A 26,230-nucleotide genomic window follows, 5' to 3' on the forward strand; every position below is an offset into this window, starting at 1 on the left:
CAGCTGAGGGTCCTGACTGTTAAAAGGAAAACTAACAAACAGAAAGGACAACCACACCAAAACCCCATCTGTACGTCACCATCATCAAAGACCAAAGGTAGATAAAACCACAAAGATGGGGAGAAACCAGAGAAGAAAAGCTGAAAATTCTAAAAATGAGAGCACCTCTTCTCCTCCAAAGGTACGCAGCTCCTCACCAGCAATGGAACAAAGCTGGACAGAGAATGACTTTGACAAGTTGAGAGAAGAAGGCTTCAGACGATCGGTAATAACAAACTTCTCTGAGCTAAAGGAGGATGTTCGAACCCATCTCAAAGAAGCTAAAAACCTTGAAAAAAGATTGGAAGAATGGCTAACTAGAATAAACAGCATAGAGAAGACCTTAAATGACCTGATGAAGCTGAAAACCATGGCAAAACTATGTGACACATGCACAAGCTTCAATAGCCGATTAGATCAAGTGGAAGAAAGGGTGTCAGTGATTGAAGATCAAATGAATGAAATGAAATGAGAAGAGAAGTTTAGAGAAAAAAGAGTAAAAAGAAACGAACAAAGCCTCCAAGAAATATGGGACCATGTGAAAAGACCAAATCTATGTCTGATTGGTGTACCTGAAAGTGACAGGGAGAATAGAACCAAGTTGGAAAACACCCTTCAGGATATTTTCCAGGAGAACTTCCCCAACCTAGCAAGGCAGGCCAACATTCAAATTCAGGAAATACAGAGAATGTTGAAAAGATACTCCTTGAGAAGAGCAACTGCAAGATACATAATTGTTAGATTCACCAGGTTGAAATGCGGGAAAAAATGTTAAGGGCAGCCAGAGAGATAGGTCGGGTTACCCACAAAGGGAAGCCCATCAGATTAACAGTGGATCTCTTGGCAAAAACTCTACAAGCCAGAAGAGAGTGGAGGCCAATATTCAACATTCTTAAAGAAAAGAATTTTCAAACCAGAATTTCATATCCAGCCAAACTAAGCTTCATAAGTGAAGGAGAAATAAAATCCTTTACAGACAAGCAAATGTTGAGAGATTTTGTCATCACCAGGCCTGCCTTACAAGAGCTCCTGAATGAAGAACTAAACATGGAAAGGAACAACTGGTACCAGCCACTGCAAAAACATGCCAAATTGTAAAGACCATTGATGCTAGGAAGAAACTGCATAAACTATCAAGCAAAATAATCAGCTAACATCATAATGACAGGATCAAATTCACACATAACAATATTAACTTTAAATGTAAATGGGCTAAATGCTCCAACTAAAAGACAGACTGGCAAATTGGATAAATAGTCAAGACCCATCAGTGTGCTGTAGTTAGGAGGCACATCTCATGTGCAGAGACACACATAAGCTCAAAATAAAGGTACTGAGGAAGATCTACCAAGAAAATGGAAAACAAAAAAAAGCAGGGGTTGCAATCCTAGCCTCTGATAAAACAGACTTTAAACCAACAAAGATCAAAAGAGACAAAGAAGGCCATTAAATAATAGTAAAGGGATCAATTCCACAGGAAGAGGTAACTATCCTAAATATATATGCATCCAATACAGGAGCACCCAGATTCATAAAGCAAGTCTTTAGAGACCTACAAAGAGACTTAGACTCCCACACAATAATAATGGGAGACTTTAACACTCCACTGTCAACATTAGACAGATCGACGAGACAGAAAGCTAACAAGGACATCCAGGAATTGAACTCAGATCTGCACCTAGCAGACCTAATAGACATCTACAGAACTCTCCACTCCAAATCAACAGAATATACCTTCTTCTCAGCACCACATCGTACTTATACCAAAATCGACCATATAATTGGAAGTAAAGCTCTCCTCAGCAAACGTAAAAGAACAGAAATTATAACAAACTATCTCTGAGACCACAGTGCAATCAAACTAGAACTTGGGATTAAGAAACTCATCCAAAACCGCTCAACTACATGGAAACTGAACAACCTGCTCCTGAATGACTATGGGTACATAATGAAATGAAGGCAGAAATAAAGATGTTCTTTGAAACCAATGAGAACAAAGACACAACACACCAGAATCTCTGGGACACATTTAAAGCAGTTTATAGAGGGAAATTTGTAGCACTAAATGCCCACAAAAGAAAGCAGGAAAGATCTAAAATTGACACCCTAACATCACAATTAAAAGAACTGGAGAAGCCAGAGCAAACACATTCAAAAGCTAGCAGAAAGCAAGAAATAACTCAGATTGGAGCAGAACTGAAGAAGATAGAGGCACAAAAAACCCTTCAAAAAATCAACGAATCCAGGAGCTGGTTTTTTGAAAAGATCAACAAAATTGATAGACCACTAGCAAGACTAATACAGAAGAAAATAGAGAAGAATCAAATAGACACAATAAAAAAATGATAAAAAGGATATCACCACAGATCCCACAGAAATACAAACTACCATCAGAAAATACTGTAAACACCTCTACGAAAATAAACTAGGAAATCTAGAAGAAATGGATAAATTCCTGGACACATATACCTCCGAAGACTAAACCAGGAAGAAGTTAAATCCCTGAATAGACCAATAACAGGCTCTGAAGTTGAGGCAATAATTAATAGCCTATGAACCAAAAAAAGTCCAGGACCAGACGGATTCACAGCCAAATTCTACCAGATGTACAAAGAGGAGCTGGCACCATTCCTTCTGAAACTATTCCAATCAATAGAAAAAGAGGGAATCCTCCCTAACTCATTTGATGAGGCCAGCATCATCCTGATACCAAAGCCTGGCAGAGACACAACAACAACAAAAAAAGAGAATTTTAGACCAATATCCCTGATGAACATCGATGCAAAAATCATCAATAAAATACTGGCAAACCGAATCCAGCAGCACAGCAAAAAGATTATTCACCACAATTAAGTGAGCTTCATCCCTGGGCTGCAAGGCTGGCTCAACATATGCAAATCAATAAATATAATCCATCACATAAACAAAACCAAAGACAAAACCAAGTAATTATCTCAATAGATGCAGAAAAGGCCTTTGACAAAATTCAGCTCTTCATGCTAAAAACTCTCAATAAACTAGGTATTGATGAGACATATCTCAAAATAATAAGAGGTGTTTATGACAAACCCACAGCCAATATCATACTGAATGGGCAAAAACTGGAAGCATTCCCTCTGAAAACTGGCACAAGACAGGGATGCCCTCTCTCACCACTCCTATTCAACATAGTGTTGGAAGTTCTGGCCAGGGCAATCACGCATGAGAAAGAAGTAAAGGATATTCAATTACGAAAAGAGGAGGTCAAATTGTCCCTGTTTGTAGATGACATGATTGTATATTTAGAAAACCCCATCGTCTCAGCCCAAAATCTCCTTAAGCTGATAAGCAACTTCAGCAAAGTCTCAGAATACAAAATCAATGGGCAAAAATCACAAGCATTCGTATACTCCAATAACAAACAGAGAGCCAAATCATGAGTGAACTCCCATTCACAATTGCTTCAAAGAGAATAAAATACCTAGGAATCCAACATACAAAGGATGTGAAGGGCCTCTTCAAGGAGAACTACACACCACTGCTCAAGGAAAAAAAGAGGACACAAACAAATGGAAGAACATTCCATGCTCATGGATAGGAAGAATCAATATCATGAAAATGGCCATATTGCCCAAGGTAATTTATAGATTCATTGTGAGCCCCATCCAGCTACCAATGACTTTCTTCACAGAATTGGGAAAAACTACTTTAAAGTTCATATGGAACCAAAAAAGAGCCCACAATGCCAAGACAATCCTAAGCCAAAAGAACAAAGCTGGAGGCATTATGCTACCTGACTTCTAACTATACTACAAGGCCACAGTAACCAAAACAGCATGGTACTGGTACCAAAACAGAGATATAAACCAATGGAACAGAACAGAGCCCTCAGAAATAATACTACATATGTACAACCATCTGATCTTTAAACCTGACAAAAATAAGAAATAGGGAAATGATTTCCTATTTAATAAATGGTGCTGGGAAAACTGGCTAACCATATGTAGAAAGCTAAAACTGGATCCCTTCCTTACACCTTATACAAAAATTAATTCAAGATGGATTAAAGACTTAAATGTTAGACCTAAAACCATAAAAACCCTAGAAGAAAACCTAGGCAATACCATTCAGGACATAGGCATGGGCAAGGACTTCATGACTAAACCACCAAAAGCAATGGCAACAAAAGCCAAAATTGACAAATAGGATTTAATTAAACTAAAGAGCTTCTGCACAGTAAAAGAAACTACAATCAGAGTGAACAGGCAACCTACAGAATGGGAGAACATTTTTGCAATCTACCCATCTGACAAAGGGCTAGTATCCAGAATCTACAAAGAACTTAAACAAATTTACAAGAAAAAATCAAACAACCCCATCAAAAAGTGGGTGAAGTATATGAACAGACACTTCTCAAAAGAAGACATTTATGCAGCCAACAGACACATGAAAAAATGCTCATCGTCACTGGCCATCAGAGAATTGCAAATCAAAACCACAATGAGATACCATCTCACACCATTTAGAATGGCCATCATTAAAAAGTCAGGGAGCAACAGGTGCTGGAGAGGATGGGGGGAAATAGGAGCACTTTTACACTGTTGGTGTGACTGTAAACTAGTTCAACCATTGTGGAAGACAGTGTGGTGATTCCTTAAGGATCTAGAACTAGAAATACCATTTGACCCAGCCATCTCATTACTGGGTATATACCCAAAGGATTATAAATCATGCTGCTATAGAGACACATGCACATGTATGTTTATTGCAGCACTATTCATAATAGCAAAGACTTGGAACCAACCCAAATGTCCATCAATGATGGACTGGATTAAGAAAATGTGGCACATCTACACCATAGAATACTATGCAGCCATGAAAATGATGAGTTCATGTCCTTTGTAGGGACACGGATGAAGCTGGAAACCATCATTCTCAGCAAACTATGGCAGGGACAGAAAACCAAAGACTGCATGTTCTCATTCATAGGTGGGAATTGAACAATGAGAACACTTGGACACAGGGTGGGGAACATCACACAGCGGGGCCAGTCATGGGGTTGGGGGTGGAGGGAGGGATAGCATTAGGAGATATATCTAATGTAAATGACGTGTTGATGGGTGCAGCACACCAACATGGCACATGTATGCATATGTAACAAACCTGCACGTTGTGCACATGTACCCTAGAACTGAAAGTATAATGAAAAAAAATATATATATATAAAGAAAACTACACCAAGGTACATTTTAATCATAATGCTAATTAAAAAAATAAAAGCCGTCAGAGAAAATGTAAATGTTATGACCAAAATAGTTCTTGCTGAAAGCATTGCACGTAAGAATATAGGTCAGAAATACCTCTAAAATACTAGAATTCTATACCCATTGAAAACATCTTTCAAAATGACATATGAAATAAAGATGTTTTTCAGACACAAAAATGAAGTAATTCATTACTAGCAAACATTTCCTGCAAAAATGTAAAAGAAATACTTTCAGTTAGAAGGAAAAATGATATTAACTGGGAATATATATCTACACAAATATTAATGATCATGAGAAAAAATAACTACAAGAAAAATATGAATGAATTATTTCTAATTATTTAAATATTTTAAAAAGGTAAATCAATACTTATAAAAATAACTTAATATGCAGTTTATAACATACTTAGAAGTAAAATATATGGCAATAAAACCACAAAGATTAAAAGTAACAAAATGAAAATTTACTGTTTTAAGTTTCTTGTATCTTAAGTATAATATATCTTCCAGGTAGATTGTGATGAGTTAAAAATGTATACTATAAACATAGAGAAACAACTAAAATAGCAAAGAGTTTTTGCTAATAAGCCAACAAGGAAGATAAAATGGAATTATAAAAAATAATTAAGCCAAACTTTTTTTGAAAAAAGGAAAAAAAGAACAAAAAATAGATGGAAAAGAAGTAAACAAGTGGCATGATGGTAATCTTAAACTCAATTATATAAGCAGATTAAAAGGGATGGTCTATGTACCTCAGTTAACAGGCAAAAATTGACAGATTGGATTTAAAAACAAGATCTAGCTATATGCTACCTTCAAGAAACATTAAAATATAAAGAAAAATTATGTTAAAATTTAAAGGATAGGAAGATAAATGCCATGGTAACACTAATCAAATAAGACTAAAATGGCCATATTAATAACAGACAAATTAGAATTAGAGAAAAGAATGTTACCAGAGAATTTAAAAATAACTTCTTATTAAGAATAATGTTTCTTAATGAGAAACAGGTGAATTCATCATAAGAACAGAACATTTTGGCACATAATAACAAAGCTTCAAAATATATGAAGCAAAACCTGATAGAGCTATAAGGAACAGAAATATCTATAGTTATAACCAGATATTGCAATATTCTTCCTTCAATAATCTATAGAAAAAGTAGACAGAAAGTCAATAAGACAACAGAAAAAATAAAAAACACTATTTGTCTTAATTGATATTTATAGAATCCTACAACTGACACTTCAGTATTCTCCATTCTTTTCAAGTGTATATAGAACATTTACCAAGATAGGCCATATTCTGGGCCATGATACAAATCTGAAAACATTTTAAAAGATCCACATTCTAGAAAGTGTATTCTCTGATCACAATGAAATTAAATTAGAAATTTTAAAAAAAAAGATCTCTGGAAAAATCCTAAATATAGTGAAACTAAATAATATACTTCCTAACATTGCATGGGTTGAAGAAAAACATTAAAAGAGAAGTTAGAAAGTATTTTGAACTGAATGAACATAAAAACACAACATATCAAAATGTGTGGCATGCTAGTAATACTTAAAGGTAAATGTATAGCACAAATCACCTATATCAGAAAAAAAGTGAAGTCAAATCAGTAACCTTAGGATCAGATTTAAGGTATTAGAACAAGAAGAGCAAATTAAATCCAAAGTAAGCAGAAATAATAAGTATCAGAGCATAATAAACTAAATAATAGAAAAGCAATGGATAAAAATCAATGAAACATAAAGGTAGTTTTTTGAGAAGAACAATGGTCAAATTTCTTGAAAGACATAAATAACCAAAGTTTACTCAAGAAAAAAAAAACTGGACTAGACTTAATTAAAGAAAATGCATTATAGTTTATGACTCCCTCTTCCCCAAAATTAACAACTCCAGGTACAGATGTCTTCACAAATGTGTTCCAACAAACAAAAATGAAATAATACTACACAAACTCTTTCAGAAAATCAGAGAGGAGGAGAAACTTTCCCTAAACCAATCTATGAGGCCAGCATTACACTTATGCCAAAACCACTCAGACATTACAAGGAAAGAAAAAGACAAGCCAGTGTACCTCATGAACACAGATGCAAGTATTCTTAAAAGAAATGAACAAATTTAATCAAACAATATATAAGAAATACAACACATCATGCAAAGTTGGATATATACCAGAAATGCAAGGTTGGCTTAACATTTGAAAATCAATCAAGACTAATGTCAGAAGATGGTGGAGTAGGAGATCCCATCCCTCAACTTCTCATACAAATGCTGACTTTGAGAACCCACCGCCGATGAGAGTACCTTCCTGGAAACTCTGGAGTAAAACTGAGAGGTTCCAGCACCCTGGTAGAGCAAAAAATCTGAGTGGACACATGAAAAAGGCAAGAAGAATAATTTCACTTTCTCTGAGTTACCCCTTCATGAAGAAGGCACAGCTTGGGGGGGTTCTGCCCAGAAGGCCTCTCTGTCTTCCCCACCGGGAACACTATGGGGATCATCAAAGCTGAATCATCTGGAGGCAGGCAGGAGCTAGAAGAAAGGGTGGGAACTCACAGCAACCTAGTATTCACAATGTCCAGAGTAGAATTTTAAATTATTTTAAATTAAAATTATTTAAAATTATTCTCCAATAAAATAGACAATCAATGGAAACCAACTCTTATGTGCCCCAGATGTTGGTATTGGCAGAGCAGGATTTTAAAGTAAATGACGTTCAAAGGAGTAAAGAAATATGTACTCACAATGAAAGAAAAGATAAGAAATCTCAGCACAGAATTAAAAAACTATAACAAGAAGCAAATGGAAATTCAATAATAGCACAAGAACTAAGTTTTTAAAATTACTGGGGTAGGCTTATCAGAAGAATGGAGATGATAGAGAAAATAGTTAAGTAAATTTGATTGCTCTATTGATCAATAGAAGGCAGGAATTTATGAGAGATCATTGCTGAAAGATCTGCTCTATAAAACATGCTAAAGAAAGTTCTTTTGGCTGAAGGGGATTAATATGAGATAAAAATGTGTATGTTCCAGAAGGAATGAAGAGCCTCAAAAATGACGAATGTCTGAAAAAATGTAAAATACTATTATTCTCCACTAATTTCTTTAAAATACACAGAACTTTTAAATTAAAACTATGTTTTTGTAAGATTTATAATATGTTCAGATAAAATGATTATAGCATGAAGGATGGGCATGAGTAAAAAGACAGGAATGTTTCCAAGTTGTCCACGTTTTACATAAAGTGGTAAAATATTAGCTCTAAGTAGACTATAAAACGTTAGCTCTATGTAGACTATAAAAAGTTAAGGATGCATATTGTAATTCCTACACCAACCACTAAACAATAATGCAGAGTATTTATAGTCTGTCATGTCTTGCATATCTGTGTACCTCCAATAGTAGAGGAAGTCTTTCTTCTATTTATTCTTTCCACATTTTCCCTACTCTAGCCCTCTATATTCATTCCCCTGTGGGAGAAGAGTTGCTTAACATATTGGTAAGAGCTCAGGATATTAATTTAACTATGTCCACTAATTGACACGGTTACTGCTTTAAAAAGTGATGCACATCTTTGTGTGATCTTTTTCTATTTCACTGTCTTTGTACCTTTCCCTAGATATGTTTATTGGGAGGGAGCTTCTCTATAACACATTTGTTTTAGATTTAAGGAAGAGGAAATATAAGGTTTTACTATCATCTCCAAGTCAAAGTCATGTTTTCCAATTAAGTAATTATCAGTAACTTTTACATTTGGAAATATCTAGGGCTTGCCAGGCCCTAAATAAAGTGGTATTTTGTTCTGATTTGGCTGTTATTGTTTTTTTGTGACAAATCCTGCAATGTGTAGGAAGACAGGATTTGGGCATCCTGGAACCCTCCTAGCTTAAAATCATTACGTATAACGGCACGAAACCTCGAGATTAGCATCCAGAATACCATACAGTCTACCACATGGCAGCAAGGACATTAGCCCAAATACTGGGCTTGCCCTCACAGAGGCATAACGTTAAAATTAAGTGAGCTTGATACCATTCATGCTCTTGGGTTGCTCACAGTCTTAGAAATATTGCTCAGCCTGTCAGATAGGGTTAGATGGCAACCGCCGAGAAATAGGTAGATAGATATCAAGACCCCTGGGTTATTTTGTGTTGGCCCAAAGGATGATCCTATCATTGACTTTTTTTTTTTTTTTTGAGATAGGGTCTCTCTCTGTTGCCCAGGCTGTAGTGCAGTGGCACGATCACAGATCATTGCAACCTTGACCTCTTGGGCTCAAGCAATCCTTCTGACTCAGCCTTTGGAGCAGCTGGGACTACAGGCACACAAGAATACACCTAGCTAATTTTTGTATTTTTTTGTAGAGATGGGAGTCTCACCATGTTGCCCAGGCTGGTCTTGAACTCTTGGGCTCAAGCAATCCACCTGCCTTGGCCTCCCAAAATGCTGGGATTACAGGTGTGAGCCACTGTGCCCAGCCTATCATTGACTTTTTATTATTGTTTGCAGAGATACTTTGTCTTCTCAAAGTGAAAAATAAGAATTTCAATTTTTCTTTCACTTGTTCAATATGTTTCTCTAATTTTTCCTTTGAAAAGCAAAGAAAGACCTGGACACTTAAGATTTGTTGTTGCTATTGTTGTTTTATTTGAGAGGCAATAGTTTTCAGTTTTCATTTTATAGTGTTGTCTAAATAGAAATATAGGGCAGAAATATGATTCTGCCTTTCTGGATTCAAATCTTGGCTGCACCACAATGAGCTGTATGATGGCTCAAGTTAAGATGCCATTCAAGATTGTAAAGATGGAAAGAAGTAATATATTTAAGACACTTGGAACCGTGGCTCAATAAGCATTAGTTATTGTTAAAATTTTTAAAACATGATTAATCTAAGATGGATACTCTAATATCAAACTAGAAACAAAATAATTCAAAATGACTTTAATTCTAATAATTATATATAAACTTTTTAAAGTTAATTTCAAAGGAAACAGAATATTACTTCAATAAAAATGAGAGAGACTTCTTGCATCAATGGAGATCCAATTCTGTGCTCAGCTATTATGGAAAGGCACTTTGGCTTAGATATTCATATAACACATACTCATATTCTTTTGCATCTCTGCCCAAACTATTTAGAGACAACAAATCATGGCTGAACAAGAGCTTCCTAAATACAATTAGATGATAAATTATTACTAATTAAGCTCTGAACAGTGATGGTTAAAATTAAAGTTTATTGCTCAAATTAAGGTTTCTTTGATTAATGAAAACCCAACATATAGTATTATGAGCTATAAGTATGATCACAATGTTGACCCTTTGAATATTTGTCTTTATTTGGTTATTGTCTTTAAGGATTCCCATCTATATAACAAATAAACCAGAATCAAATGTCATATTAAGTATATAGGGGGAAGTTTGAATAAATTGAGGAACCAAGGTTTTTTTTTTTTTTTCCACATCCAGTGATGCATGATGAAAATAAACTCCAACTAAATTGGGCTTTCTGTCACTTGTATTGATTCTACTATGAGAAGAAAATGAGAACTATATTTGGGTTTCTGAAATGTGTATGTTTTAATGTTATAGAAACACTCAGTACTATTTGTCACTATTAATTTTTAAATGCCCTATTTCCATTTTATTGTGTATAGTGCCATTTGTAAAAATTAAACTACAAATCACATCAATTGCTTCTATCCTAATTAGCAGAAATAATCAAGTTTTTAAAAATCATTTACTATGTTGTAAGAATTAATTCCAAAATATATCTTGATTGGTCATTGATTTCATAGAGTTAATATGAGGTTTGTCTTTCTGTGAATTCACTGGGACATGGAAGGAACAATGACTCTGAGATTTTGACAGATGGTAAAACCAGGCAGAGACATTGATTTCTGTCTTGAAAACATCTCTCCCACAATTCTAGTTTGTCCAACAGTGGAGACTACTTAAAATGGAAGACAGAGCAAAAACTCACGAAGGTGATTTGAGCTGGTGGAAGAATATGTTTCTTTAATATTTGAGTTATTTCTAACTTTCTGTGAACTTCAAACCTAGTTTAGATACTCCCTTTTCTGGTCCTTACCATTCAATCACACCTTTGTTTTATACTGATATCATTCTGGTTTTAACTCTGTTATCTAATACTTGCTGCTTATCATATTTATATTTGGATTATTAAGATTTACAATTAGTGAATCTCAAAATCTGCTTTTGTATGTTGATGCATTTGGTATATTCTCCTACATCAATGGGCCATCATTTTTACTTTGTTCATAAGATAAAAATGGAACTTTGTATAATAGTGGAATGGCACCAGCTAAAAAGTACTTTTTATACTAGAGAAGTGCAAGGCAGAAAAGCTACCAGTTCACTGTGGTGTCAAGGTATGTTAACTTTTCATTGTTTCTTTTCAGCTTAGGAGTTCAAGACAGACTTGTCTTTAATAATTTACAGAGTAATCTTTTAAAACCTGTGATTCCCTCTCTTATTAGTTTTAATAAAGAGTCACTACTCCCTAAGCTTGCTTGGAGAATTATTACCTATCAGCAAGACAGAAGACAAATATATATGATATTGACAGCAGTAGAAAGTCAGTCCCTAATGATGGCTATTAAGAGGTGAAAGTTACTTTTTAAATAATACAGTCAACCTTAAATTAAGTTCCTTTTGAAGACATACATTGAGTTTGAAACTAATAGTGAGAAATTGTTTTTATAGTAAAAGTTAGAAGCAGAAGACCTGCTTTAATGAATACTAAAATTATAAACTAAAAAAAGACACCACAGTGTTTGAACCAGCCCAATACATGTATCCATTTGCTGAAAGAATTGTTAACAATAGATTATCATAAAATATAAATACCTCATTATTGAAAGATAGTGTAAGGACAGTAGAATTCTTCCTGTGTACTGAAATGGGAGTGATATCATTATCTTATTTAAAACAAATGCTTATGTTCTTCTGGCTATCTGTAATCACTTTACATTTTTAGTCCACATATTTAGATATGTTCTGGGATTTGCCTGATTTGAGTGATTATGACCATGGAATATTTTTACTCTTTAGATCTGTTCTAGGACTCGTCAGATTTATGTGGCTATAGAGAACTTAATACAAATTTATGTGGCTATAGAGAACTTAATACAAATGCTTATGTTGGGAACAAGTACAACATCATGTAATCAACTTATTACACTATGCTTCATTATGTATAGGCAATGCGATTTGACTGGCAGTGTAATAAATCTTATAATACAACAGGATATTTTACAGTGTTGCCTAAATAGAAATATAAGGCAGAAATATGAGATTGGAATGAATAAATAGCTGACAAGCTTGCTGAATGAATATATGAATGAATGAATGGAATTCGTTTGCCTTTGTCAGATCAGACTTGGTTTTTAAGACCTTGCAGAACTAGAAGTTTGCCTGAAGTCCATCTTTCATATAAACATTGGGTGCATTACAGAGAAGTTGTGCTCCTAGTGGATTAGTTTGTTATGTAAGTTGCATGCATTAAATTTGGGTAATAAGTCAGATGCCATCCAATTCTGAGGAGGAAAATTCAATAATGAATGATTCTGTGTATTAGAAATGTATGAAGAAGTTGAGATGGCCTCTAGTGTAAGACCAGGAAAAGGAGAGGAGGCTTATGGGTCTGCTGCCACTAAAGCCATGTTTTATAGCTTTGACTCTTCCCCGTGGCCATGCAGCTTAGCACTAGATACACCAATTATTGCCAATGTGTTATTTAATTTTTTTAGGCCATCAGCTCATAGAGAAATCACCTCAATGTCGACGTTACTTTTGGAAGAGATGGACAGGCAGAGATAATTCAGGTCTGAAAGCTATCATCCAAATTTACAGCTGTATGTGGTCAAATGACTATTGACGCTTGAGAGTTTCCAATTGCTGGTAATAGACTGAAAAAAAGATAATGTGTTTGATCGATCAGCATGAACAAATTTCATTTAGGGGATCAATAACAGTTTATACTTGACAAAGCTGAGGGACCACATTTGTTTTTCCCTTTGATTGAATAACTGTTTTCAATGGGACTGCAAATGTAAAGCAATCCTAACCATTTCTTAACTTGAGGCACAGCTCCAGCTACAGTGTTATTGCAAGCAATGTGTATTTAAAACTAATATACAGAAAAGTGGATAGCCAGGGGCTGGAGCAGTTAAATGAAACTAATGTACAGTTTATTAAAACACAGCACATGGTAAGAGTAAGGTTTCATTTTCTTGGTGTCGAGTAATGGAAAGAATAGGAGAGAGACGTCACATTTCATGGTACTAAGCTTTTTGTGTTTTGTTTTGTTTTGCTTTCCTCCACTTCTTTTTATTAAGATTAAATCCTTCAATGGACAAAATAAATTATTGAAAATATTAAATAGCAAAAAAGAGTCAAATACCTGTGTCCGACAATCCCAGGGTGAATCTTTGCACAGCGTGTTCTATGCTGCCTTCTCTGGCAATGCATATGTCCACTCTGCTGGCTCTTTTTCCACAAAGCCATCTTCATACCAACTTTAATGCCTAGCTCAATAAATGTGTGTTGAATGAATAAATGGTTGAATCAATGCCTATGGTAGTGATTTTCTGCCAAATGGCCTTGCAGTTGATGCCAATTCGTGGCATTTCATTTGGACTCTGTAGTTAGGCCTGAGTTCCAGGGTTTCTGTGTACCATACAAAATGGAAGCACTCTTCATTTTGTGGATGGCATCACAGGCCACATGTAACTCAGCCGAAGATTTTAGATGAAGGAGTGAGATTCTCCACCAATTCTCTCTAAAAGTGATAGGTAGATTACTTTGGTAGCTCTGTATAAAAAGGTATTCTCTGATCAGCTTATTTTTCTTTCACATTAAAAATAAATGGCTCCTCTTTTTAGAATGTAGATTTCCAACTGACAAGCTAAGACTCATTTTCATTATTTTTCAGGATTCTTTCCTCCAAAAGATACTCATTTTTGCCATCTTAAGTTTTCCCTGCTGGCATTAGAAAACACAGATTCTAGATCCACAGCTTTTTCCACGCCTTGGTTTTATCAGTATTAAGTTTTCTCCAGAGGCCTTGGGTGATTCTCAATGAAACTTGAAATTATTGATAATTTGTGACTCTCTTCACAAAAACATATTGGCACAACTTAAGGGAACACAGTGATCAAGACATTTATCCAAATGCCTTCAATTCAGGTTTTACTTAGAAAACAAGGGGGTAGGTAAACTTTTCTCAGCAAAGAGTTTTCTTTCTCCGAAAGATGCCTAAAATTTCCTCCCAAAGGGGCTGGAGTTACATCACCCAGTAATTAAGTTTCCGTGATCCAGATGACAAGCGTGCCTTGAAATGTGGGGGAAATGCCAATAGTACGTGCAGCTTCTCGTTCCAGCTGCCTTAGCCAGCTCCACATTCCCCGGCATGTGCCTCCGAGTGAGAGAGCTGAGATGGCGAGAAGCTGCTCCTGAGGAGGAGCGCTGTGCCAGGTCTATTTTAGGCACTGGTGCTTTGAGTTGTTTAAAATGCATATTGTTTGTGTACATCTCACAAAAGAAAATGCCAGCTACGAATGCCCCGGGCTGCTTGTATGTCAAATGATTAAGTCTTCAAGTCCTGCAGCTGAGGGGTCGTTATCAATGGTACTTCCAGGTCAGGGTGTACACAGAAGAGTTTGAGGCAATGGTTGACCTTTCGATGGCACTTCAGGGTAACACAGCTTCTTAGGGCATAAATAATCATTTTTAAATTGTTTGTCTGAGTTCTATTTGTTTAAGAATGCAAATGTATTATAACATATGTGACTTACAGATATTCTTTTGGGAAGGGAAAAGCAGTTTCCACAGATAGAATTTCTCTAACTTTCTAAACGAAACACTTAATGAAGAGAAGTAAATGACAGAATAAATAATAGAGGCGAGTCAGTTATATTCTGCTATTTTATAGTTTGGGGTGATCACTAAAATTGTACAGTTTTCTTGTAAAGTGTGAGCTTCCTCAATATTACAAAACAATCTTTGTGGTCTTCCACATATATTAGCTAAACTTTAAATGGCTTGATGATGCTTTAAAAATCTTCCAACTATTTATACACTGTATGCCTTTAAAACAAAGATTTTTAGGGGGTGGGTTCTTGAGGAAAGAAGTATTTGACTGTAGGTCATAAGACCCCCCATTCCAGAGAGGCTGTTGCCCCCTACCCAGAAGTAGGGAATGCTGCACAGAAAGGCGAGGAAGAATCTAAACAGACAGGCCTTACTGGGTTTTCCGACTCAGTCTATTAGCATTAGATCATACCCTTTTTGTCCAATCATATTTGCACATGCTATACATACTTTGTTGAACCTAAGTATAAAAATGGACTGTTTCCTTCATCTTTGTGTCTTCATTCTAAAGGCTCCCAAGTCATGTAAAATTATAATCAAATAAATTTGTATTTGCCTTTTAAAAAAAAAGGAAGTATCCATACTATATTTATTTTGGACTAAATTGACTTCCAATGTCACTGCACTCTTCGCATTTGTGGAATTATAAAAGATGAATATGGAGTACAACAGTAAAATTTCAATAATGATTTCAATCAGCTTCAGTCTACTTGTATTTTTGCCATCTTAAGTTATCTCCTGAGCTTCTACTATTCTTAACACACTGTGAAAGGTTAAAAACAAACTTTCTGAGCTTATAACTAGAGAAATAAGGCAGAGAGGATCCTAGATATACAGTGTGGAGCAACAATTATTTTTTCTAAATTAATTATTTAAAGTGATTATTTGATGGTGCCTGAGTGATACATTTCTGTTTTAGTGAAAATTCACAATGGCCTTTCAGATGGCAGGAGGTCTCTGAACAATTGTGATAAAACATGGCTTTACATGACAATAACTATTGCAATAGTTACGGTGACAACTTTAACAACAGCAATGATAAATGTGTAGTGGTACAAATACAATGGAAATTTATATGTTGGCTCCATAAAATCCTAAACAGGTGTTTTGGATTGGTGGTTGGCTCTCTCCTAAGTAATGATTCAGGGAACCAGAGTCCTTTCACTCTGTGGCTTTGCCTTCTGCAGCATAGCACCCAGACACAACTGAGCTCCCCTACTGCACTGGCAGAAAGGGAAAGGGTATGGAGGGCCTTGTGTGGGGGCGGCTTTTGTAGGTGATGCACTTCCACTAAAAAGGGATGGGCTAGAGCTTAGTTTAGTGGCCACAACCAACAGCAAGGAAGAGAGAGAAATACAGTCTACTTGAATATAGTGGGAGAAAAACAAGAAGAAGATTTGGTTAACAGCTAGCCAGTTTCTGGCACAGCTATGATTCTTCAAAATGACATGACATCACTATTTGTTCTAGCAACAATAAACTCTATGGTTAATGTGATAACTTGCATGGCAATCCTTAGAAGAAATGCATTTGTTTCTTTCAAAGTAAGAAATTTTGAATAACTACACTTTGATCTGTCTGAAGTGATACGTATACACTCTTGGAAGGAGTTATGGCAAAGGTCCCAGCCCTCTTGGAGAATTGCTGCAACTGTGGAGAGAGGTGATGGAAGCAGAAATCAGCTCTACTGCTACCTTATGTTGGGTCTCTGGCTTCCAGACAGCCCTAGTTTCTACCCAGACCCAAAGAATGGTCATGCTTGAAAGCAAGTGATCCTATCGAATATGTTTCTATTGACTGGGCTACTGAGCTATTTAGGCAAGAAGTGGTAAGCATTTTTTTAAAATCTCTTTTTATTGGCTAATTCTGTTTTTCCCCTTATCTTTAAATATCATCTAATATAATCAATTTTATATATAGGCAAACAGCAGTGGCATGGGTACATTTAAAATAATATATCTAGCTGGATCATTAGTATTTAGGATGTTTTATTTATCATTTAAAGAACTTTATACTCAAAACAGTTCTGGAAGTATTATTACTATTGTTAAACCTCTTATATTTGCAACTCCACATCTCTGTATTGCCTCAGCCAAGAATTTTCGTCCTTTCTTTTCTTCTTTCTCATCTCTCTCTGATGTTCCTTAACCCCTGCCCCTTAGACTAATAAATTAAGTTCCCAGTATGTGGAGGTGCTGTCTGCTCCTGAGCTGTAATGAATGTCTCCTCATTAATCAAAGAGCAAAGATCCTGATGGAGATGTCCCCTTTTCTCCATGAACCAGGTGTCACAATGCTGTGTCAGAGGCTTGTACTAGGTCTTCAATTTCTATTTCTTGTCTATAGCACCTAAGTAAAATCCACAAGAAAAACACAAACATTATATAAACAATAACCAAAATGAAATCAGTGAGAATAAGAGTCTATTCTGGTTTCATAAATTTAAAAATGTTAAACTATGTTCTTTAGAGCAATGGGAGTCCTTTAGTAATTACTCTTTATCTATGTATTTCACCTATTACACAGAAGGTTATGAAATTTCTTTGAAATGCTGAAAAACACAATTAGCATTTGTTATAAAGAGATTGATTTAGTAACGTGCTAAATTTATTTTATCCCTCTAGACCTCAGGGCATATAAGTATTATGAATATCTGTTGATTCCTTGATTTCAAAATATATAACAAACAATAAGATTTTAAAAGGTAATTGCTTCTCTAGTCATTTGGTTAAGGCACTTTTGAAATATATATATATATATATATATATACACACACTATATATATATGCGTGTATATATATATACACGTATATATATATACACACTATATATACACGTGTATATATATATACACTATATATATACACGTATATATATATACACGTATATATATATATTTGGTTTTGGCTTTTTTGGGGGGGTGGGTGATGAAGTTTTGCTCTTGTTTCCCTGGCTAGAGTGCAATGGTGTGACCTTGGCTCATTGCAACCTCCACCTCCCAGGTCCAAGCAATTCTCCTGCCTCAGCCTCCCGTGTAGCTGGGATTACAGGTGTGTGCGATTATGCCTGGCTAATTATGTGTTTTTAGTAGAGATGGGGTTTCTCCATGTTCATCAGGCTGGTCTTGAACTCCTGGCCTCAGGTGATCCACCCGCCTTGGCTGCCCAAAGTGCTGGGATTACAGGCGTGAGCCACTGTGCCTGGCCTTTGAAATAAAAATATTTTTAATTAAAACTAAGAGTTTGTTATGTGAGTGAAAAATCACAGACTCCTGAACATGCAGACACTGTTGGCATGGATTCATTTTCCCCAGAAGTCCAGTATTAGTTGCTGTGTGGCTGGTGTCTGCTGTGACTTCAGGTTGCTAAGAGGTGATCGGTTCTACTGTTGCCGTGCAGAAGTTTCTTCCTGGTATTACTTGGGAGAATTATAATTTCTCTGAATCCCAAATCCTGAGAAAAGTTAGTTCAGAAATCAGAAAAATGGGAAAAAATATAATTCTACAAAATTAAAGCTAAACAATCAACATAAAACATTATGGAGACAACTTAAAATTGAAATGCAGAAAATGCTGATATGAGGAGTCCAAGAATAAAGTTGATATTTCCTAGAACCAGGACAGGAACCAGGAGAGGAAAAGTGGTCAAGAATGTAATGAATCAGTCTTGCTTAGTTATAGAGTTGCCGGGTTATAAATGTGTGTTCATGGTCCTGTTTGTAGCTTTGGTGTGTCATTCTTGCAAATAAAAATTTGTAAGTTCATAGACATAGTATGCTTTGTATAAATCCTGTGATTGATGCTACAAAAATAAACAAATTTGGGAAGCAAAATAAGTCCTAAATTGGTAAATCATGCATTTGAGTCTGTGTAGTGCCCCAGCCAAGAATTTTCTTGTCCTTTCTTTTCTTGTGTAAGCCAAAAAGTATTTGAGACAGGTCTCAATAAATTTAGAGGTTTATTTTGCCAAGGCTAAGGACTATGGCCTGTGACGCAGTCTCAGGAGGTCCTAAGAATTTGTGCCCAAGGTAGTTGGGTTACAGCTTGGCTTTATACATTTTAGGGAGACAGAAGTTACAGGCATATACATAGATCAGTACATAGAAGGTATACATTGGTTTGGACTAGAAAGATTGGACATCTCAAAGAAGGGGCTCACAGGTGATAGGTGGATTCAAAAATTTTTGTTAGGCAATTGGTTGAAGAAGTTAACCCTTGCCTGAAGAATTGAAGTCAGCATAAATAAATGTTTGAGTTAAGATAAGGGGGATTGTGGAAGCCAAGGTTCTTGTCATGTAGATAGAGCCACTAAGTAGGAGCCTTCAGAGAGAATAGATAGTAGAAGCCTCTTATCACACCTTTAAAGGTGTCAGACTCTCTGGAAAAGACCTAGAAGGAAAGGAGATTCTCTACAGAATGCAAATTTCCCCCAGTAGAGACTGCTTTGCAGGGCCATTTCAAAATATATCAAAGAAATATATTTTGGGTTAAAATACTTTAATTTCCCTCAGGGCCTGCTGTCTGTCATGTGATACTAAACCAGAGTTGGGTTCCAACTGGTGTCTTGTTGCTGCAAAGACTCTGTTTTGTCAGTCTTATGATCTCTGTTTTAATGTTAATGTTAATGTTGATCTGCTATGCCTAAACTCCAAAGGGAGGTGGGTATAAGGAAGCATGTCCAAATCCTCCTCCCATCACAACCTTCACTAGTTTTTCAGGTTCTTTGGGATCCCCTTGACCAAGATGGGGATCCATCCATTCAGTCAATTGAGGGGCTTAGAATTTTATTTTTGGTTTATACTTGCTAGGAGATGATAATGTTACTTTTTTCAAATACCACATAGTAATAGTCATTGGGATTTTCCAGTGTTTGAATATATTCTATAGGTTACAGTTCTTTGTAAATAATGTTAAACTTCATAATTTTTATTTATTAGGCATTTGTATTTATAATATCAAGTAAAGAGTAAAGAATGTTGGAAGTATTTTAAGAAAAATAAAGGAAAGCAGTTAGCTCATCAGATATGTTTCAAATCAAAATAACACATTCATTTATTATTTTTTTAAACAAAAGTTTTTGAAACTTTTGGTATAACCCTATTACAGCAAAAGTGATTTATATTTATAGTTATGGTGATTCATTACTATTACATAAAGAAAATGTGATGAAAAATGCACAGCAACATGATTCTGAATATGCTTGTGAACTTGGGGGAATTCAAATTTTAAATTCTCAGATTCTAAAGATGAGTGTCTATTGGAAATTTGGAAATTTTAATCTATTCTCACAGTAAATTGAAGTGAAGGAGTACATCTAAACTCAGCAGATAGATCAAACAATTGAATCTCTATGGTGCAGTTTGAGTATTTTCTTTCTTTTCTTTCTATTTTTTTTTTAGACAGAGTCTCGCTCTATTGCCCAGGCTGCAGTGCAGTGGCATGACCTCAGCTCACTGCAACCTTCCGCCTCCTGGGTTCAAGCGATTCTCTGGCTCAGCCTCCTGAGTAGCTAGGACCACAGGTGCCTGCCACCACGCCCGGCTAATTTTTGCATTTTGAGTAGAAACGGGGTTTCACCATCTTGGCCAGGCTGGTCTTGAGCTCCTGACACCCGCCTCTGCCTCCCAAAGTGCTGGGATTACAGGCGTGAGCCACCGCACCAGGCCAGTTTGACTATTTTCTAACTGCTAAATGCAAATTAATGTTTTTAACTCTAGTGATACCATTATGGGGGAGTTGAGGTACTATTTTTCTCTGTGAGGATCAGATAAAAATTCTAAAGCTGATGTGAGGTGCTGTAAAGGAAGGTACACACCCTTTGACTCACAAGAGGTCCAATTTACACCAAGTGCATTTCTTAGAAGAACAGAGGTCTTTCTGCTCTTGATGCCCCTAGGAAACATTCCTCTGCAGGCCTTCCTCTTTTGGATGGAGCTAGACTGGTGTGAAATTACATGACTGGCTGGATACAGGGCAGCTTTATAGACCTGAACTCAGTCGCTGAAGAGTTATTCTAAGGCTGAAAGCACTGGGAAATGGCAAGCAGCTTTTAGCTGCGTGGGCATCCTTTAATTCTCCATCTAAGTTGTTTGTACTTCATTAAATGATCAGCAAGTCCCATCAGGCTTGAGTGGGAGTCTCTAAGAAGACCAAGAGAAGGATTCTATGGAAACTCAGGGTGCTTTACAATTCTTTCACTATGTGAAATAAGATCAAGACGAAATGAGGCATTTTGCCATTGTGACAAGTAAGCTGGAATGAAAATGAGGAGAGACCCAAGCTCTAGCCTTGGTTCAATGTGCCATAGGCTAAGTCAGGTACTCTGCCCTGACTTTGAAGATCTTGTTCACAAAATAAGAGGTTGAGCTGGATGCTCTTTGTGAATGATTATATCACATAAGGACTTTGATTTTAACTGCTGTGGCCTTGGTACAGGTCATTAGTTATTCCACCTTGACTATGCAAGTTATCTCCTGGTTTCCAGTCTCTCATTACTTCATCTTCCGCATTTCTGTAGATTTCACTACTGTGTTTCCAACTCTTCAATTATTTCCAACTTCCTATAAAATAAAGTAAATTTCTTTTGTGTGTCATTTAAAGCTCTTTATCATTTGTTCTCATTTATATCTCCAGCCTCATTTCTCTTTACCTCATGTAATATGCCACGGTTACACCTTCCCACTCCACACAAAAGATGAAAGTATGTGAAACTGACTAATTTTCCTCTAGCCCTATCCTTTGTTTTGTCTTGTATATAATTATATCAGCTACTACAATGGAAAATAATTCCTTTATTCATTATTTGCACCTAATATTCCTTCATTCATTCTATAAAATCCAAATGAAATCTTTTCTTTAATTTCCTTCCATAAGAAGAGTTGATTATTTCTGATATTATGACACTATTATATCTAGCACATACTTCTGTGTGATTGTACTATATTAAGATTCTTTGTTCACACAGCTTTTTCCTTACAGGTAGTCAATGAATCATATTTATTTTTGTGTATCTAGTTTCTTATTTATCTAGAGGTTGCTACTTAGTGCGTCCTCAATCCATGTTGTTTAATGGAGCTAACATTAATAGATGTAAATTTTGTAAAGGCAGAGTCCATGACTATTTTCTTCACTATTGTATGCTCAGTACTAAACACGACATCTGAAACAAAATAGGTGCTCAGTAAATATCTGTTAAACAAATGAATGATAAATGGATTAACAAATGTAATAATAGTTTTTTGTTTGAGGATATCAACCCAAGTTTTTTTTTATCTCAGTTATAATTATTACCAGTATTCTCCTATGATACTTTTTAATTAGTAGATTATGTTAATATGTTGGAAATATAATTTATTTTGAAATATAGTATTAGTTTAAGTTGAAAGAGAAGACAGCTAAATTTAAAAATTTGAGTTCTCCCTTTAAGTCATTAATACTTAGAAAATGGTCTTCAAATCTCATCCTTTTATGCCTCTCATTATGTACCACATTAAAGTCAGGATTTTAACCCTTGTTCTGCCATGTGTATGCTTTATTACCAATTTCTTATGTTGCCTTAAACCTGTGTAATCTTGATCAGTTTTCTCATTTTAAAAATGGAGATGTTAATTCCTATTCACTTTGTAGGGATGATGTGTAGCATAGCAAAGTAGTTTATCCATAAAGTGCCATACAAAGAAAATATTTTTTTTTCTAAACATAGATATACCCAATTGTATAGTTGCTCTTCATGACCAAACCAAGTCCCCTTTCTAAACTTGAATATTGTTCCAAGAAGTTCCTGTCCTATGAAAATGAAAATTACCATTTACCTCCATATGTGAAAGATTGCTATATTCTCTTTGAGTGATTCAATATTTTCAATTTCCTCTTCTTCACATGTACTAGTCATCTCGGGCTGCCATAATAAAATACCATAGACTGGCTGGCTTAAACAAACGAAATTTATTTCTCTGCTGGGCATGGTGGCTCATGCTGTAATCCCAGCACTTTGGGAGGCTGAGGCAGGTGGATTGCCTGAGGTCAGGAGTTCAAGATCAGCCTGGCCAATATGGTGAAATCCCGTCTCTACTAAAAATACAAAAATCAGACGGGTGTGGTGGCAGGCTCCTGTAATCCCAGCTATTCAGGAAGCTGAGGCAGGAGAATCACTGTTACAATAAGCCGAGAATGCACCATTGCACTCCAGCCTGGGCGACAGAGCGAGACTCCATCTTAAAAACAAAAAAAAAAAAAAAGAGAGAAAGAAATTTATTCTTACAGTTCTGGAGGGTGGTACATCCAGGGTCAGGGTACCAGCATAGTCAGGTTCTGGCAAGGACTGTCTGGCTTGCAGACTGCTGCCTTCCTGCTGTGTCCTCACACAGCAGAGAAAGCTAGCATCTCTCTGGTGTCTCCTCTTACGAGGACACTAATCCTATTGAATCAGGGCCCTACCTCCTTGAAGGCTCTATCTTCAAATTCAGTCACATTGTGGGTTAGGGTTATGAATTCGGGGGAAAAACAATACAGAACATAGCACCACAGTGAAAAAACAAACAAAAAGAAAACATGGGATTTTCCCACCCTCTGCCACTTATCAGATTTTCAGTGGATACCTATGCCTCATCCTGTACATATATTTTAGTGAACTGGCAGTGTGTGTGTGTGTGTGTGTGTGTGTGTGTGTGTGTGCATGCGTATATACATAAACACTCTGTATGTATGTGTATATATGGGTATATATATTTTGATTTTTATATTAATTTGTATCTCTTATATCTATGAACCCCAGTATTCCCATCCCACATTATCCAATGGCTATGATTAAAGTTTAATCAGGGTTTTCTTTTGGCAAAGAAGAAAAAAAGTCCCTTCTACATTTTTGTTAATGTTATGAATTAGCAGGAGATATTCAGAAATAGAGTTGCCTACATGTTGTTTGAAAATTGTTTACAGCAAATAATGAACAAAGCAAATCAGATTGCCAAAGGCCTTGCTGTTGAGAAAGTGTATCACATTATTAATTAAAATATAAGTCAGCTTTTCCAGCACTTGTAGCCTGTGGGTATCAAATGTACTCCACTTGATTGAATCAGGTAGTGGCAGCAGAGGCATTTTTTATTTTGTGCTGGAAGGGATAACAAAAATGTAAAGCTGTTTTCTGCTACTTCATTTGAAAAAATATTATTTTGGAGTGAAGGCCTACCAGCTGCAGCAGACAGGCAGAAATAATATAAAATCTGCATTTATACCCTAGCCCTGTGATTTTAAACAAGGGGTCTACAACCTCAGACACTCTCATGGCATTGTATTATAGGCAGACCTTTGTCTATGGCCAAGGAAACAGTTTCCATGGAGATGCAAGGCATTTGACAATGGTCACTGTTTTGGTGGAGAAAATTAATCTAAGCAGGAGACCAGTTTATAGTTATAAGATTTTTTTCCTATGTAGGAGGAGGGGAAGAAATAGTTGAGAAGTAGCAGAGAAGAAAAACAAATCTGCCTTTCGGGTATTCTTTGTAACATGCTGAAGTCAGTGAAATTTTGAAAAACCACAAACTATGTTTCCAGTTTCAATGCTGATGGGAATTCTCAGGTGAAAGAAAAAAACAGTAAAGAGAATATGATCTTTACTAATACACTTAAATATTTAGCTCACCCCTAGGATAAGTCAGGAAATAATGCTGAGAGTGTTTGTTTGTTTTTCTCAAACACTTTGGGTTAATTAAACTAGGAGCTAGTACTTTTTAAGTCCACCTTGGTTCCAAGCTCTTCATAGATAGAGACCACTCTTGATTCATCCCCTTTATCTCAACATTTGGGAATATAATTGAAATAGTGTTTTTAATAAATGTTTGTTGAATGCTGTGGACCCATCAAACTGTGATGCTCCATGAAACAATAAATATGGTCATTTAAAAGGACTTTGGTTACCTAGAGGTCAGCTCCACCCACCTCAGAGTTGCCCTCTAGGTTCAATTTAGACAGCATTGAAAGATTCAGTAATACTTTCAGGCCACTTGTGTTGAAGAGAACATTTAGGAATGTTAGGACTCTTTTCAAAAATGCCTAGTGAAGAAGTAGGCTTTGTAATAATGGACAGAATCACTGTTGACAAAAAGTAAAACAGAGCATGTCAAAAGCCTCTTTGACCTATGGGATATTGGTGCAGTAATCTCATTTCCATGGTCAGTGTCCTTATGGGTAGATTTACTCATCCCTGGCCACTGGACTCATTCCACTCATAGGTTTGAAATCTCTATGGTGGGCACTAATGCACCAGATTCACCTCTCACCGTTGTCTGCAGATTTCCTGAGTTTAAATTAATGCATTCCTGCAGCTCTCAAGTTGAACTTTTAAAATAAGCAAATTGAGTAGTACTAAATTCACTTAATTCAGGTCCCTGTTTCACTCTAGGTCTGCCACACTATAATTCATAATCATAGTTTGAGTGGTAGTTCTTACCCTGAGAGTTTAGTGGGACTTTGTTCGTCATTTAGAAAGCTTTGCCTGAATAAGGAAGCTCTTCACTGACTTAGGTTGATAATGGCTTAACATGCTCCTTTGGCCTCAGACAAATGAGTGGGTAGCACATAGTATACAACGATGTGCTATGCATGAATGGTAGGAAGAGGAGCTAGATTCTGCTTCAATTCCAGAAGCAACACCCTGTCTAGCCTAACTGTATTTTAGCATAGAAAGGATGTCCTACAATAGCAAATTACATATTCTTCTACCTCCCTTCTTCCCTTTCTCACTTCCTGTTTGCCTTCTTCCTTTCTTCTTCCTCTTCTTATAAGATATATGCTAAACCTATGTGTTTCTTCCCCATTTTGTCTTCTCTCATCCCTTCGTTCTAATTTTTCCAGTCATATTTTAGCCCCTGCCTCATCAACACTTCCTCCAATACTCCCTTCTCCCCTTATTCCTTTGTTCTGTCTGCCTTAGGTACAGAGTGGGTTTTCTTCCTTCCAAATCCCTATTCTGCCAAAAAAAAATTTTGCCTTAGGAATTAAGGGCACATAAACAAGATTATAAATTTGCTAGTGATATATCAGTGT

At 36.1% G+C, this 26,230-nt stretch overlaps 1 long non-coding RNA gene across 1 annotated transcript; it reads left to right on the forward strand.

The window, feature by feature from the left end:
* The first annotated feature begins 685 nt into the window (after positions 1 to 685).
* Positions 686 to 23,483, forward strand: LOC115830994. The gene is made up of 3 exons (XR_004026541.1): positions 686 to 837; positions 4,657 to 4,659; positions 23,472 to 23,483. It is a non-coding gene; the product is annotated as an uncharacterized LOC115830994 (long non-coding RNA).
* The last annotated feature ends 2,747 nt before the right edge of the window (positions 23,484 to 26,230 follow it).

Source organism: Nomascus leucogenys, chromosome 17 (assembly GCF_006542625.1).
Source record: "Nomascus leucogenys isolate Asia chromosome 17, Asia_NLE_v1, whole genome shotgun sequence".
Classification (NCBI taxonomy): domain Eukaryota; kingdom Metazoa; phylum Chordata; class Mammalia; order Primates; family Hylobatidae; genus Nomascus; species Nomascus leucogenys.